This window comes from Lepidochelys olivacea (genome assembly GCF_965140295.1).
Source record: "Lepidochelys olivacea isolate rLepOli2 genome assembly, chromosome: 7".
NCBI lineage: Eukaryota > Metazoa > Chordata > Testudines > Cheloniidae > Lepidochelys > Lepidochelys olivacea.
The window spans coordinates 57,201,998-57,219,650 of NC_140417.1; positions in this window are offsets into that span (position 1 = coordinate 57,201,998).

Here is a 17,653-nt window from a genome sequence, read left to right on the forward strand (position 1 = left end):
ACCACTGTAGACAGCTGCATCCACAGGGCCCTGAGCTGGAACCCAGAGTACAGGGTGGGCCCAGGTTCTCCCTATCCCTCCATTCCCCCAACTTCCTACTTGATACCGGAGGAGTTGACCTGGACTGTGGGTTCCACCAGAGGGGAAGGTCTCTGGCCTATTCCCCGATCCACTAGGTGGATCAACAGAGACTGCGGGGATTGTTCTTCTTCCTTTTCTCCATGCTGGCCAGTGATGAGGCTAATTGAGTGAATGGTAGATTTGAGCCACAAAAGTGGCCAAACTGAGGGCTGCCGTGAACCTCTGAGGTGAGCTAATCCGCCAATAAGTGCAGGACCCACCAAGGCAGAGGAGGAACTTTGTCACTATATATATATATATATAGTCTTCTGTCTGGTGAAAAAAATGTCCCTGGAACCCAACCCCCACGTTTACATTAATTCTTATGGGGAAATTGGATTAGTTTAACATCGTTTCACTTAAAGTCGCATTTTTCAGGAATATAACTACAACGTTAAGCGAGGAGTTACTATAAAAGTGGCCTGATTTTCAGAAGTGCTGAGCAACAGCAAACACCTGAAGTCCTTGAACTGCAGGTATTTTGACAAACGAGCCCACTTTTATTTGGGTGCCTAAATATGAATTCAAGTGCCCAGGTTTGAAAATGTTGGCCTGTTCATATTACTTGTAGTACTCATAGTTTGCACTTTCATATCAAATTTCGTCCCAGGATTCCAATGTACTTTACGAACGCTAATTAATTAGACCACTCAACAACTCCTGTGTGGTAGCTAAGTACAGTTATTATTGTGTGGATGCATAAAATGAGACACAAAAACGTTCAGTGATTTGCTCAAGGCCATCCAGCAAATGACTCTGCAAAAGATTTGGGGGTACTGCTGGATAATCAGCTGAACCTGAGGCAGGCCAGCCCACAACATTTTGGCACCTGAGGCAGGGAGCTCAAATGACACCCCCATGCCCACTTGCTTGGGCCAAAACTTTGAAAGGTCTCAATTCTGCCTTCTTTCTGTTCTACTCCTCTCATGGTACTGCTCAGCTACCTACCCCAATAAAGGAGAACTAACAACTTAAAATGCCTTGTTCAAAAATTTTAAGTGACGCTTAGCTTTCAAACGCCTGAACAGCAAATGTAACTTTTCTTGTCTGCATAGGAAACACCGGCATTTTTATCTGTTTGAATATCAAAGTGGTGCTTTCCGTGCCTTCTTGGTCGCAAGATTTGAACTGCTTCCTGAAGGTCCACAGTCTGGGCCAGCTCATGCTCTATTGAGATGGTTGCAAGGCCGACCAGCCTCTCCTGTGTCATTGTGGAGCGTATATGTATTTTTATTAACCTCATCTTGGAGAAGCTCCTTTCTCCACTGGCAACTGTTACAGGAAGTGTTAGAAGTATGTGCAGAGCAACAAAAGCATTTGGAAAGAGGGTGGTTATCTTATTTGTGCACATATATTCCAGAACAGCCTTTGGAGTTGATCCTGCTGAAATGTATCTAGAAAGGGCTTTCAGTTCATCACCTAAATCACTCACATCAATATCAAGCATGTCATCATGTGTCAACACTGTCTCTAGTGCCCTGTATTGCTGGTGTAGGTCTCCTTCAGGTATAGCGAGGAGTTTTGGAATATCATACAACAGCCCAAATATACTGCTGTGTTCCTTGAGCTGGATGAAACGTTCTTCAGCTGACTGCATTACACAATCTAGCACCTGGTTAAATAATTCAACTTTGAATTGTTGTTTGGGGTCTCTTATGGGATTATCCCATGCCTCGTAATCAAAATGTCTTCTTCTTCGGTGACTCTTGTATTTTTGAATGGGTGGGAAAATAGCTTCAGTGTGAAGTTCCTCTGCCAACTTCTGTGCACTCTTCAGAACCTTTTGAAATCCCTCATCTGACCGGTAAGACTGTAGGTATGACTTTGCTTTGTCCAGTTGTTCCGTTGCTCCAGATATATCAAGGTCAACACCTTGGAGTCTCTTGCTTACAACATTTATTTCAAACAGTATGTCATGCCACAACACTAAGCCACACAGAAATTTGAAGTTATGTATGTTTCTGGTGATTCCATTTCCCTCTGCCACTGTTCTCCCACGAACAGTTCCTGTCATAGCATTATCCTCCATAATGGCAACTATGGCATCAACTATCTTCTCAATTTGGTGTTTGATAGGCTTTATCGCCTCCACTCAACTTTCCCATCGTGTGGCACTCAGTGGTTTCAGTGTCAGAGAGGATGTTCCCAGATGTTGATTCAAAATTTGCCATTGATGAGTTGATGCAGAGAAAAATACAAAGGTGCTTTGAATTACATTAAAAATTCAGCAGCCTCACTAGAAGCTGATGCTGCATCACTGACCACCAAGTTCAATGAATGAGAACTGCATGGGACAAAAAAAGCTCGAGGGTTTAACTCTCGGACCCGTGTCTGCACTCCTCTGTTCTTTTCTCTAATGTTGGCACTATTATCATAGCCCTGACCTCTCATGTCAGCTATCGCAGTTCTCGTATCTTCCAGCTTTTTAAGAAGCACATTTGTCATACCAGCTCCTGTAGTATCATCAATGTCAATAAATTCTAGAAAATGCTCTCTGACAGTCACCATTGCAGGGACATTTTCACTAGGTTCTGTTGTTGTTACAAAAAGCACCATTAAAGTCATTTGTTCCATATGACTGATGTCAGGAGTGCAGTCCAGAATAACAGAGTGGTATCTTGCTGACTTCAGATCTGCCACAATCTTCTGTTTGACTTTTGTTGCCAGTAACTGTATGATCTCATTTTGAATTGTTTTTCCAAGGTAGTGGTGTGTGTACATTTCTTGGGTGGTGACTCTTCTTAGATGCTCCTTGAGTACAGCATCAAACTCAGCCATCAGCTCCACAATTTTAAGGAAGTTTCCATTGTTTGGCACATACAGCTGGTCTGAAGTGCCACACATTCTCACAATGGCAATGAGCCTTTCCAGAACATTTTGCCAGTAAAGTGTCTCTGATGCAATCTTCTCTTGATGCTGATCATCTATGGTGGCCTTTAACCTTAGTCTCATCTCAAGCTCTTTCCACCTATGGAATGCTCTCTGGTGATTTGCTGCCTTCTCATGGCATGCCAGATTTCTAGCCAGATTTTTCCAGTCCTTTGTTCCTGTAGAACCCAGTGTGGCTGGAACATTAGACTGGAAGAGGTTGCAACAAAAACAGTATGCAGCATTCTGGGATTTTGAGTACATAAGCCATGTCCTCTCCACTTTGTCACCATTGGGAATTTCACACCAGTAATGTGTTGGACGGAAACTTCTATTTTCATTGTCTTTGGGGAACATGAAGTTTTTCACTTGCTGTGGCCCATGCAGTACAAGGAAGTCCCTCAGGCTACTGCTCAAGTGGGTCCATGGTCCTGGATCATCTAGACGTAAGGAACTAAACTCAGCAGCAGCTGTTTCTTGTGCCTCCACCACACTCTTCTCTGATCTACACTTTTCTTCAGAAATGTGCATGGTTACATCCATTTGACATGGAGATATGGATGCTGCAGTAGCTGCCATGTCACCTGCACTCTGACTAACTGGAAGATCAGGCACCTCCTCACCATTCACATCCTCACTGGGGCCGGAAGGCTCACCGTGAACATTTGTGTCTATGTATCAGGAAAGCTCCTTCCTGCTTAGATAGAAAAACTCCCTTTGCTTTTTCTTTTTCTGAATGCTTCCCCAGAGGGGCATTTTCTTGGTTCACTCATGACTGCTGTTCTGTGCCAGCTATAGTGGCTCTCAACACTCAATTGAAGGGGACAACTAAGCAGGCTGGTAGCAGAGCCTGAGAGAGGGAAGATATCAGCGTCTTAAGGTCCTAACTTGCTCCTACTACTTCAGTTGTCTGCCTGTTCTCCTCAAGTGGGTTCCGGGAAGCAGCAGGAAACAGGAAGCTCCCAGAGAAGCTGGTGTTAATCAGTCCAGGATCCTGGGGGTGCTAGAGAGGTACATAAAGAGGCTCCTCCTCCTCTCTCTCCCTGCAGCTGCTGCTGCTTTCTGTTATTCCCTCTCACCTTTTCTCCTGCCTGCCTGTTATGTCTCTTGTGCCCTCCTTCCTCCAGCACAGCACTCCACCCTCTCTGTGCGTCTAGAGCAGAGAGAATACATATGCACCAGCAGCAGACACAATTTTCTACACTCTGGGTCCCAGTGGCGCCCTCCCCCCCACCCCACAGTCTGGCACCTGAGGTGGCCGCCTCAGTTCACCTCATGGTAAGGCCCAGCCCTGACCTGAGCCACCAGTGCAACACTGTGACCAAACAGCGAATGTGACCCTCAGATGCATAAACTGGGGAATCTTGAGTAGCAGCAGAGAGGTTATTTTAACTCTATATTTGGCACTGGTGCGACTGTTGCTGTAATCCTGTGTCCAGTTCTGGGGCCCCCAATTCAAGAAGGATGTTAATAAATCAGGGAGGGTTCAGAGAAAAGCTACGAGAATGATTAAAGGATTGGAAAACCTGTCTTATAGTGACAGACTCAAGGAGCTCACTCTACGCAGCTAACAAAGATAAAGTTAAGAGATGACTTGATTGCAGTCGATAAGTATCTACATGGGGAACAGATGTTTACTAATGGGCTCTTCAATCTAGCAGAGAAAGATGTAACATGAGCCAAGGGCTGGAATTTGAAGCTAGACATTCAGAGAGGAAATTAACAGTGAGACCAATTAGCCATTAGCACAATTTACCCAGGGTTGTGGTAGATTCTCCATCACTAGCAACTTCTAAATGAAGATTGGATGTTTTTCTAAAAGATCTGCTCTAGGAATTCCTGTGGGCAGTTCTATGGTTTGTGCTGTACACAGCAGCATATAAACGCCTAGGCCAACAAGGCCAAGGCCTAGGCCTAGGGGAGCAAATATGCAAGGGCGGCAAATTTATAATAGCAGCCAGCGGCTGCTTCCCCCGGCACCGGTCTGTGCCCTCCGCCCCTGGCCCCGCCTCAACTCCACCCCTTCCCCGCCCCCATTCCCTGCCCCCTCCCTGCCCTTATTGGTCCCCTTCCCCAAATCCCCGCCCCGGCCCCACCTCCTCTCCTGAGTGCGCTGTGTTCCCCCCTCCTTTGAGAAGCTGTTTCACGCCCAAGCACTGGGAGGGAGCAGGGAGAAGCAGGACCTAGTGGCGCACTCAGGGGAGAAGGCGGAGGCAGAGTCGGAGTGGAGGTGAGTTGGGGCGGGGAGCTGCTGGGGGGCGGGGGCGGCAATTATTTCAGGGCCTAGGGGTGGCAAAATTATTAATCCGCCACTGGCTGTACAGGAGGTAAGGCTAGATGATCACAGTGGTTCCTTCTGGCCTTAGACTCTATGGATCTAAGTCAGTGGCAGAACCAGGGAAGCTAGATGTCAGTTATATGTTCTGGCCAAGAGATTCCCTTCTGTTCTGGTGTTAGAGTTGATGTTCAATAATATTAGAACACATTTATCATTCGTGACAATGGAGAGACAGGTCTATATGCCATCTAAAAGAACTAAACTCCCGTTGGAATGGGATATGGAGAGCTTTGGGGGTGATAAAAGTAACTGCCCCTCTGCAGAGGCAGTAGGGATGAGGGTGCTGAAGGAACAGGGAATTGTGGTCGCTATTTCTGCCACCTGTCTGCCAGAGATGATCTGATTTTGAAGCATGCTCTAAAAAGTTGGATTAAGATGCAATGAATTGTTCAGAAAGAAATCTGATGCATCTATAATTTCAGCTTGGTTTATCTTGGGAAACTCATAGCCGAAATTTGATATTGTTTTCAGAAATAATAATAAGAAGTAACTGAGGTCAGTATTTATTTTGCTTAGCAGAGATTAGCACAGATTATTTTGAATATAATTTATTTTAGCTGGAGTGAGGAGACTGAGAGAGTCTCTTTCTCTATAGGACAGGTTTCAGTCCAGGTGGATTCTTCCCAGTGCACCTCAATCCGTGACTTGAAGTTACTATTAGAATGAGAAGAGAACTCAGCATTCAAGGCCTATTCAATGCTTACCCTTTTGGAGAAGCTTGCCAGCCAAGGGGTCAGTCGGAGTGGCTGTTGGGATGGTGGTCTTTATGCTGCAGACCATTTTCAGAAATGGCGTGCTAGGCGCTTGGTTAGTATGCAAGGTATGGAAATGTCTCTGTGAAAGTTACAGAGCAAGGGATCTGAGCCTCCTGAGCTTTGCCATACTCTTCTCACCTGCATTGCTCTTCTAGTACTTAGGCCTGGTTGAAAAGGGAGCTGTGGTAAGCGCTGCTGGGACCCTTCCCACATCCAAACTCCCTCCCGGAGCCTGCACCCCCACCGCAACTCCTCAACCCCCTGACTCAGCCCTGACCCCCTCCTGCACCCCAAACCGCTCATCCCCAGCCCCCCTCCCCCGAGTCCACACCCCCAGCCAGAGCCCACACCCCCTCCTGCACACCAAACCCCTCAGTTCCAGCCTGGAGTCTCTCATCCCAGCCCCACCCCAGAGCCTGCACCCGCAGCCAGAGTCCTCACCCCAACGCCCTGCCCCAGCCCAGAGCCCTCTTCCGCATCCTGAACCCCTGATTTCTGGCCCCACCCACAGCCTGCACCCCCAGCTCAGAACCCATACCCCGCTCCGCACCCCAACCCTCTGCCCCAGTCCAGAGCCCTTTCCTGCACACCAAACTCCTCATCTCTGGCTCCACCCCAGAGCTCGCACTCCCACCCAGAGCCCTCACCCCCCCCCTCCAGCACCCTAACCCTCTGCCCCAACCCGGTGAAACTGAGTGAGAGTGGGGGACAGTGAGCAATGGAGGGAAGGATGGAGCGAGCAGGGGTGGGGCCTCGGGGAAAGGGCGGGGCAAGAGTGTTCAGTTTTGTGCTTTTAGAAAGTTCGCAACTTTACTAGTACTCTGGTCTCTCCTGAAAACAGCAATGTTTTAGTAGAAAGTGCTGGGCAAGAAGGTCCTTCCTGAGGTATATGTGTTCCTTAGACTGTGCTTTATATTTCTGTAAGCAGAGTCAGGATGAGCTCCACCCTCGTGGTGACACATCTGGTGGTGAGGTGTGGCAAGTTGTGGAAAAGAACTTCAGGGGCCGATCTCATTTGCATAAGCACACCCACCCCGCCTAGAATGAGGCCATAGCTGCCCAAATGGTCACTTTGGCTGCTGTGAGATCCCCAGTGTCTCTGTTATTGGGGCAGGAAGAATAAATTGTTATTACCCTGATTATGGAAATCAAGGACAGTGGAACTGTGCTTGGTCTTTTGTTATGATGGAGGGACTCGCCATCAACTAAGTAGCACTCACTAGGCAAGGGACATGGGTTCCAAAACTCTGTGAATTGAGAGAGGTTGGGACAGGTATTAATACTTGATGCTAGGGCCCCCCTGGTGAGGGCTTTACATGCTAATTGCACTTTCTCCTCTCTCCACTGTGGAATATCAGAGCTAATTTTGATTCTATTAGGAGTCTAGTTACTGGCTGCTGAGCTGAATTCACTTTGGGCTCATGGAAAAGGAGTAATGGTGCACCGGCATTGAGGTTCCCCTACTACAAGCTGAAATCACAAAAGAGCTAAACTTACTAAGAGCTGAGTGTTGTGTTAAGTAGTGGGGGAGCCTGAAGATATATGGCAGAGCAGTTTGTGGGATAGCAAGCAGAGCGGCTGGTGGAGCAGAGCAGTTTGTTGGATGCTTAGAGCAGCTTATGGGGTGGAGCCCCATGGAGAGGTGGGGCCATCAGCTTAGGACCATGTAAGGTGCCCCTTAACTTTCCCTCCCCCCCATCTCCACCCAGGTTGGGAGGTAAAACTCTGCAGATAAACTTTTGAAGTCTGGGGCTGCCCTGACCAGGGACAGAGACTTTTGGGTTGTTGGACTTTTGGGACTTTGAGTGATTTTGGGTTGCTGGACTCAAGAACCAAAGGGAAAGGACACACCCCAATTTGTTTGGGGTGGGTTTTTTGCTCATGGGTTGTGTTATGAATCCTGTTGGTGGTGTTTCCCCAACATAATGCCACATTGTTTCTCTCTGTTATTAAAAGGCTTTTTGCTACACTCAGACTCTGTGCTTGCGAGAGGGGAAGTATTGCCTCTTGGAGGCGCCCAGCGGGGGTGGTATATATTTGTCCCAGGTCACTGGGTGGGGGCTCGAGCCAGTTTTGCATTTTGTTATTAGAATGGAACCCCTAGATACTGAACCCAGCCCTTGTTGCTGCCAACTCTGACAGGCAGAAGGGTTACACTGCAGTTATTCAGACAGGGGCATCAGTGCTGATTGGCCTCTCCTTAAAGATCCTTTCTATTTGAACCATGCCAATGAGAAACCCATAGAGAGGAGCTGGGTTTTGCTTTTTGTAACTGGCCAGCTCTTAGCCTGGGCTTGGTCTTCCTCTCTTAAAGTCTCTTGCCCCTAAACCTAAACCTGCACTGCACTCCCCTCCTAAACCTGCACTGCTGGGAATACTCACTGTTCCCTATAGGAGTTGAGCTCACTCCTGGGGGCCTTTCTGAGTCAGGTCCAGCTACAGATACTGACAGCTCCAGGGATTAAATTCAGCTGGAGCTGTCCTGAGCAGCACTCCGATAAATATTTTCAGACGTTGACTCCAGCCTGATGCTGTTGCAGTTCTCAGCTGGGGGTCCACGGCCCTCTGTGGGGCCGCAAGCCAATTTCAGGGGGCCTACTGGTCTGAAAACCCAAGCCACTGTGCGCTCTGTGGAGAATCGGCGGTCTTGGTGGTGTGGTGGTCTCTGGGAAATTATGAGAATTTAAACCCTGTGGAGAGCAGACATCCAGGTCCCCTCTCAGGGCTGCAGTGTCTGTCTGCCCTAAACAAGGTGCAGGGAAGCTAGTCACTGCCTTCGGCTGGGCTCCCAGCAGCCTCTCTTCTTAGGCAAACTTGTTCCCAGTCTGAGGCCAGTCTCACTTGTTTAAGCTCCCTTTCTCCAAACCGAGCATGCCCTACAAGTGTGCTAATTGGCGCTACCTGGGTGCAGGGACGCTGGTTAGGCTTGATAGCAGTGGGATGGGGCTGTGTCCCATCATGGTCATCCCAAAGAGAATGCTCTTTTTTTTTTTTAATTTACTCTTTCTGGGGAAGCTCCAGAGCAGGGATAGGAGCTTCCAGAGGAAGAGAAGCATCCCAATTTGGAAAGCCCTGGAATAAAGACCAGGACTTAAACAATCACATCAGGCCAGATCCTGTGTTCAGGAGGATCTTGGGGTTTGTCCATAACATAGGCTTGGGCCAAAACAATAAGCTTGTGTTTTAAATTACATAGAAAAGTAAATTTAGGTTTGTCTATTTATTGCTAATTAACTTCACTGCGCTGTCCTGCAGGTCTGAGAGCACCTGTAGTATGTTCCATAGGGCTCACACTGAAATGAGAGTTGGGCCCAAACTGGAAAGTTAATGTCAGATCTGAAGAGACCCTGACTTTCCCATGTCTAATTTTGAGGTTAACTTTGGGAACATTTTTGTTCGGAAAAAAAACGCCTTCCCAAGCCAAATCATTTGAGGTCATCCACCCTTCATTGGCTCCCTTGAATAGTGCGCTAAAAATACTATGTCCACAAGCTCCTGTTTTATGGAAAAAGAGTCCGGGCCAGGAGCTGGCACCATTTTTCATCCTCTTCTTGAGAGTGCAGGTCGTTTGGACCACAGGTGGGACTAGCCTGACTGAGCCACCTCTCTAGTTGCTGTAATTAGCAGGTGGGGAGAGGAGGGATTATGGAGCAGGACTATTGGGTCTGGTAAGGAGAAGGGCTAAGAGGAGATCTCATAGAGCCGTAGCAAATAACAGTTGGCATGAAGGAGGTCGATCACATACTCCTACATACCCTGCGTTCGTCGTTGAGAAAGAAGGGGCCAGTCAATGACTTTACATGGCAATTGGCCTGTCATGGATTGGACTCACTCTAGAGCACCCCCTCGTGCTCTCCAGGCACACCCATAGGTGCTGGAACTAGGGGTGCTGCTGCACTCCCTGGCTTGAAGTAGTAATAACAACCCAAATACATGGTTTCTGCCTTCAGCACCCCCCCCCCGTTCCAGCACCACTGGGCCCACCCCATGCCATACAGCCATGGCCCTCCAGCCAGGTTCTCTCTAACATCTGGCCCATTTCTGATGTTAGAGCTTTAAAAGCTTTCACCTCACCAGCCTAGCAGTATCCCATGGGCCAGTCCGTCAGTGACTGGGCATTTCAGGCCTCACCTCTCCATCCTGCTGGCTTCCTCTTAGTCCTGACTCTTCCTCCAGGACCCTGGTTTCCTTTAGTCCTGCCCTTCTGTCAGGATCCACTGTCCAGGGGTGTTCCCTTCCCCTATAGCCTGGCTTCCTTTTCTAAGCCTGGTCTCCCTGGCTTTCTATCATTTCCCTCTTCTAACTCCAGCACTTCCTCTTCCCAGTACCACTCACCTCCTGAACCACAACACCTTCCCCCAGAGCTTTAGACTCTCTCCTATATCATGGGCCCAGCATCTTAAAAATAAGGGCTGAGACCTTGAACTTGATTTGATAACCTATGGGAGGCCAGTGTAAGAGCAGAGGGACAGGTGTGATGTGCTCATGGTAGCCTGTGTCTCTAAGAGATGTGCTGCATCATCCTAGACCCGTTCTCTGCTGAAGGCTTCACACCCAGGTCTATCACACTGCTGTGTAACCGTTTGGCCAGGTGGAGTGAGCAGCAAGAAGGGCCGGGTTGAACATCTAGTGGTTCCTCTCAACACTACAAGACAGAACTGGCTCAAGCCCCCACCCAGTAATCTGGGAAAACTAAACACCATCCCAGGCGCCTATCAGAAGCAGTATTTCCCCATGTGCAAGCTCTGAGTCTGTGTACAACAAAAGAAACCTTTTCTCAAAAGAGAAAGGAAACAGAAAGCATTAATTTGGGAAAACAACCACATTCAAAAACACGTGACCGTAAGCAAGCCTGACCCCACAGTACCTTGGGCAGCAGCCTTTGCCTCAGTTTCCCATCCTGCTGTGGGAAAAGTCGGAGAAATGAAACTCCCTCCCCTGCACCCCACTCAGATTCGATGGTCCAGATCCAGATCCAGAGTTCAGATGTGCATTCACAGGGTTCACCTCCCACCCTTGGGTGAGGGCAATCAAACAATACCTCCTCAAGTGGTTCACAGCAGCTGCTGTTTCTCTGCTGCTACTCTTCTGAACAGGAAACGGGGAAAAAACGTGGTGCAGCCCGGCTGAACAATACAGATTCTCCCCTGCCACCGGGAATGTCTGCCCCAACTATGACAAGATCTGTGGGTCCTGGACTGGTTTCATTAGCCACCTGTGGATCTACCAGCGATAACTGGCTATCATTTTTTGGAAGACAATCATCCTCGAAGTCTGAGGGATCGCCTCCGCCACCAGATGTAGTGCAGCTGAGAGGTGGTGAAGGCAGACATAACCGAGGCCAGATCATCATGGACCAACATAGAACACAGCCTCCTAGCCAATCAGAGATGAGAGAGAGCACTACTCATGGATGATGCTGTGTGAGAGCTTAGTGTCAGAGAGGAATCAAACAGTACAGAAGTCTGTATACAAGTTCCTGTGTTACTAACCAGGTAACTTTGTTTTTAATTCCTGTGGCTGTTTTCCTGTTCCAACCTTTGTGAATGCCACCCTGGCTTATTAGCAGGAAGATTAACATAAGAACTACAATTCAGGTAAGCATTCTTACCAGAGCTGGGCTTGAACCAAATGCCCCACTACTAACCTCTGAACTTCGGGTGTATCTGAAATCTGGATCCAGATCCAAATAGTCTAGTGAGCAGAACCAAAACTGTGCATCCAAACCACCCCCCTCCCCTGCCATAATTTTGATGTGTTTAAAATCCAAATCAGAGTCTGAATTTGGTGGTTAGAGCCTACCTCTAATTCAGTTACTTAGCTTCCAACTTGTAAATACCAAAAGGTCATATGAAACATCAATAACATCTACACTTAATGAGCCAAATCCATACTTGGAGTAACTCCACTGAAGTCAGTGATGCTAAATCAGAGGTGAATCTGGCCTGATGGCCATATTTGGGGTTGGGAAGGAATTTTCCTCCAGGGCAGATTGGAAGAGGCCCTGGGGGTTTTTCGCCTTCCTCTGCAGCACGGGACACGGGTCACTTGCTGGAGGATTCTCTGCACCTTGAAGTCTTTAAACCATGATTTGAGGGCTTAAGTAGCTCAGACATAGGTGAGAGGTTTATTGCAGGAGTGGGTGGGTGAGATTTGGTGGCTTGTGTTCTGCAGGAGGTCAGACTAGATTATCATAATGGTCCCTTCTGACCTTAATATCTATGCATCTACTATGACTTGTTTGCCAGCTCAAAGAAGCAATCTGTTAACAGATCACAAATTCTTGACAGTAGAGTACAAAGTTCATAGCCCCATCCTTGCCCATCACTGAGTGGGCTTCTTTGCAGAAACGTGCCGATTTGTTGACTGTTCACAAACTGTTTCAGTTTCATTTGCACTGGTTCTGGGGCCTGGCGCCTGGCTCTTTAGCAAAACACCATCTATCATTTTGACAAAATGCCATTTTGACTATAAAAATCAAACTTTGAAGTTAAACAGTATCAAATTTTAATATAGGTGAAGGTAAATGTGTATACACCTAGTGACAAAGAATGGGGGGGCCATACTTACAGGATGGGAGACTCTCCTGGGAAGCAGCAACTCTGAAAAAGATTTCAGCATTGTAGTGAATAATCAGCTGAACATGAGCTCCCAGCGCAACATGGTGGCAAAAGAGCTAATGCAATCCTGGGAAGAATAAACAGGAGAAACTTGAGTAGGAGTAGAGGCGACATTTTACCTCTGTATTTGGCACTGATGTGGCTGTTGCTGGAATCCTGTGTCCAGGTCTGGTGCCCACAATTCATGAAGGATTTTAAATAATTGGCATTCAGAGAAGAGCCATGAAAATGTTTAAAGGATTAGAAAACCTGCCTTATAGTGATAGACTTAAGGAGCTCCATCTAGGCTTAACAAAGAGATGGTGACTCAGTCACAATCTTTATGTACTAAGGAACATAAAGTTGCAGTTAGACTTTCAGACTAGAAATTCAGATTAGAAATAATGTGCAAACTTTTATCAGTGAGGGTTAGTAATAATTGGAACCACTTACCAAGGGCTGTGGTGCATTCTCTGTCTCTGGAAATATTTGATTGTAAGATTGTATTGAAACTGAAACTCTTTGTGAACAGTGTAGGGGGTTGACGGAAACATCTGACCTGAAAAAATTTGGTAAAAATGTTTGGAGATTATTGAAGGTCTCATTTTGATACTGTTTAACTTGAAAGTGTGATTTTTTGAGTAAAAACTGAAATGAAACGTTTGACTCCCACTTGAATTTTTTTTTAGAGTTTTGGTTTGTGAAATTTTTAGACTTTTTAGAATTTTTGCTGACTGGGAAAACTACTCCCTGCCAAGCCCTCATTGTGTCCCAGGAGAAGGCTGGGTGGAAGATCTGTATTGTTCAAACTTTGTTACTAAACCAAGCCTCTGGAAGGGGAGGGTTATTATGAAAACACCCTAACTGGGGAAGAAGGGAAACTGAGGCAGTAGGGTGTCTGAAGACAGACTGGGTGAGCCCTGGTACAACAATGAAGTAATACCACTTGTGTTATGCTTATGTTACATGTTGTGATGCATTTCCATAAACAAAAGAAACCCAGACTTCAAATGTAAATAGGAATAATGGCTCAGAGCATCCTTTTCAGTGCAAATACCAGCAGGGCAAGAAAACTCTGAGGATATCCTAGCAGAGTTTCCCCAAAATCATTCTAAGGAGTGGGACGTTCCCCCTACCCAATGAATAGGGCCCTACCAAATTCACAGTCCATTCTGGTCAATTTCACGGCCATAGGATTTGAAAATTGGTGAATTTCACGTTTTTAGATGTTTAAACCTGAAATGTGACGGTGTTGTAACCGTGGTGGTCCTGACCCAAAAGGGATTTGTTGGGGGCGGGGAAGGGGTTTGCAAACCTGTTGTAGGGGAGTTATGGAGTTGCCACCCTCATTTCTGTGCTGCCTTCAGAGCTTCCTGTAGCTGCAGGAGGTTCCCGGAGGTGGAGGTAGGTCTGATCTAGAGGGACAGGACTTACTCTTCCCCTGCACAGCTGATCTCGCGTGGGGGAGATCAGACCAACCTCCATGTACCTCTCCCTGCTGCAGGAAGCTCTGGGGCTGATTCTGTCACCCCCCAGAGCAGCCATGCAGGGGAAAGACAAGTCCTGTTCTTCCCCAGCCCGGCCAGGACTCAGAGCTGGGAGCCTCTGGCTGGGGCGCTCCCAGCAGCATAGGGGAGATAAGATTTCACAGGGAAGGGCTTTTTTCACAGTCCGTGACATGTTTTTCCCGACCATGAAATTGGTAGGGCCCTACAAATGAGGCACTATGGAATCCTGGGGGATCTGCAGGAGATGCAAGCACCATCCATGTGGAAGCTCTATGCCTTTGCACTGGTTCTGGGACCCTTCGCCTGGCTGTCTAGCAATATGCCTTCAGAGTAAAAACACAGGACCTCACCTGGGTCCATCTGCCCCAGGAGTTAAAGAGGAACTCTGTGGAAGGGGTAATAGTCTGCAACTGGCAGGAATCTCCCCTGATCATCTGTGCTGGTGAGTTTTCTGCCACTGGAGTTTGAAACCCACAGGCTGTTCTCATGAGATTTCTACATGGCCAACCCCAGTCCTAGCCGTGAACTCACTGTCTAACTCTTTCCCTCAACCTGTCTTTGTTCCCTTTTGAACCCTAGCTAGGTTCAGCCACTGGAACACCAATGCCTCTGCAAGAACAGTGAGAGGACAACTGTGGGGGAGGGAAAACAAGCGCATACTGCAGTCACCTACATTTGCAGGGGAACCACATAAGCAGACAGGGAAGGCTGGGTGAGGTCAGCAGCCAGGATGTGGAAAGGAAGTGTGGTAAGGGACTCTCCAAACCACCCTGTACTGTGATGCTGCCTGGAGAGGGGTGGGCTGCACCAGAAAACAGGAAACCAAGCCTTCAGCATAATTATCAAGATTTGCGGCATTCCTTAGTCCCCCTAGTCAAAGGGCTGATATTCCCCACCAGGCTCAGCCCTGCAAGCATGGTGTAGCTCAGAGAGAGGTGGGGGTGGGGGGCAGTTCTGGCAAGTGTTTTACCTCACCTGATAAGAGGAAACCAGCAGAGACCTGCAGACCAGCATTGGATAGGTCTGAGCCTCAGAGCCTGGAGAGGAAAATTTTCAAAAGCACCTAAGTCCTATTTTCAAAAGGGACTTAGGAGCTGAAATTCAATGGTAGGTAGGCTCCTAAATCACTTCAACACCTTTGAAAACTCTACCTTGAATCCAGATTTGAGCCCTTTCAAAGTTTGAGGTGTTCAGATCCAGGGCTTTGGGCTCCTCTTTACATCAAATGCTCACAGCTCAGGTTTGACAGCAAATGCAGCATTTAGTGTGCCCTGGGCCTGATCTAAAACCAACTGGAGTCAGTGGGACTCTTTCCATTTACTCTTCTGAGCAACTCCATGAAGCTTAAGAGTGAAGCTCAGCATCACCAGAATCCTCCCCCTGCATTTTGGCTCAGTTTGATGAGACCATTGAGCCTATGCGATCATTTACAAAGGATGGGAACAAAGGAGAACACTTACATTTACAAATCCTAACTTTCGTTCCAAACTATGTCCCTTTCATTGAACTAAAGCGTAGTACAGAATGAAGTAATAATGCAAGAACTAAAAACAATATTCACAGAATATAATCCATAATTTCATTTCTTAATATATTTATTTTCTTTCCATTCTTGCATTAAAAGCTCAGGATTTCACTTCTATTTAACACCTCTTTAAACACCACTTAACCTCTTGGCACTGCCCAAATTCATTTCCATTAAGCAGAACTGATGCTATTTATGTAGCCGTATTTGCCATTCTCTTTTATGTTAAATTGACTCCCTGATGGGAGATGTCCATATGGAACTGGTGGTTCCAATTAAGCTGAGCATGCTGTATGTATATTATTAACTTCATATCATTTCAGGTGACAACATTTTTCATAAGCTGTACTGCTATGACCTCTACAGCTTATCATTCACTGCACCATAAAACAAGAACCAGGTTGAGGTAGACAACTTCATTCACAAAAAAAGACTGTGGAAATCCTTGAGAAGGGTGGCTACCTTTGTTACTATGGTTGCAGGAATTTCACTGGTGGGGATACTGTCATGCAAGCCATATGCAAACCAATGATAATTATCCTGGTTACTCCTGTACCAATCTACAAAGACCAAGCTTTCTTAAACTTTCAGATCGGCTCATAACTCCAGATCGGTTGAAAAGAATTGTGCTGCATTGTTTGATGCTACCCATGTCAAGCTCGTTCTGTTGCAATGTTGGTTTCTCAGTGGAAGTGAATGACCCACAATGTTTACTCAAAATAATCAAAAACATAGCTCAGCATGGGAAGCCATTTCAGTGAACAGAAGGAAACAGATATCTTTGGGGGAATCTGGCACAGGTAAGGTCATAAAACGTAGAATGTTTGACTGATCTGATTGGTTGATTTAATTTACTATATTTAATTTTGTGCTGGCGAGATGTGCCCAAAGACAGCCCTGGAGACTGAGGTCCTCCAGTTACAGAAGGAGGGACACAGTCTGGGCAGTGTCCATGCAAATTTCCCCCATGCACTAGCATGCCTTAGCCTGGATATGGGCATAGGAGGGCTGTTCAGCCGCCATGCCTAATCCACCCATATATCTTCTGCTGCGTCTTCTATGAAGGATATCAGTTGTGATGGTGGGTTTTGTAATGTGGATACCTGACTTCTGGCAGTTCAACTGAGATTCACTGGTTCACTTCACACAGGTCTCTGGGTTCCTCTTTCACTTCCCTTACAGAGAAAGTATTTTTTGGAAATGTCTGCAAAAATAGTCCCCGTGCATCTTTTTAAATTATTCTGTCTGCGAAGCTTGGAGCCAGCTAGTGAGCTCAGATAATTTACAGCAGCTAAGGATCTGCCCCCATGAGTCCTACAGTCCAAACCTCTGATGGGCAGAGAAAAAAATATATCACTGCAACTTAAAGCACCTCTAAAAATTACCTAAAGCAGCTTCTTTAGCTGGCACACACCTATCATGACTATAGAATTCACCATTGTCCACCTCCTTCTCTTTGGCCTTGTCAATTGCAGTCTTGCCTCCTGTGTATCCATTCAGAATGTTGCTGCAAAGACCATTCTCCTAGCCTGTCACCCCCTCTTTGCATCCCTCCACTGGCTCCCCCTTCTCTATTTCATCAAACATAAACCATGGTGGTTGTGGCCCTTCATAGCCTCTCCCTTCCCCCTCTATCCTCTCTCCTGTGCTATTGAACTGTCAATGCTCTCCGCCAATGGGCCCACGATGGAAGCCTCCATCACCCACTTGTTAAATTTCCAGACGAGTACTTTTGTCCTTTCCCACATTGCCCCTCACGCTTGGGAAGTGCCCTCCCTTAGGAACATCCACAAAGCTACATTATCTTCCTTTAGATCTCTCCTTAAAACTCTCCTTTGCTGTGACACCTTCAAAAACACGTTAACAGGTCAGCCGCTTGTGCGCTAGGACCACAGCCTATCATGCTGGTCAATATTGTTGGATTGTTCCCTTGTACTCCC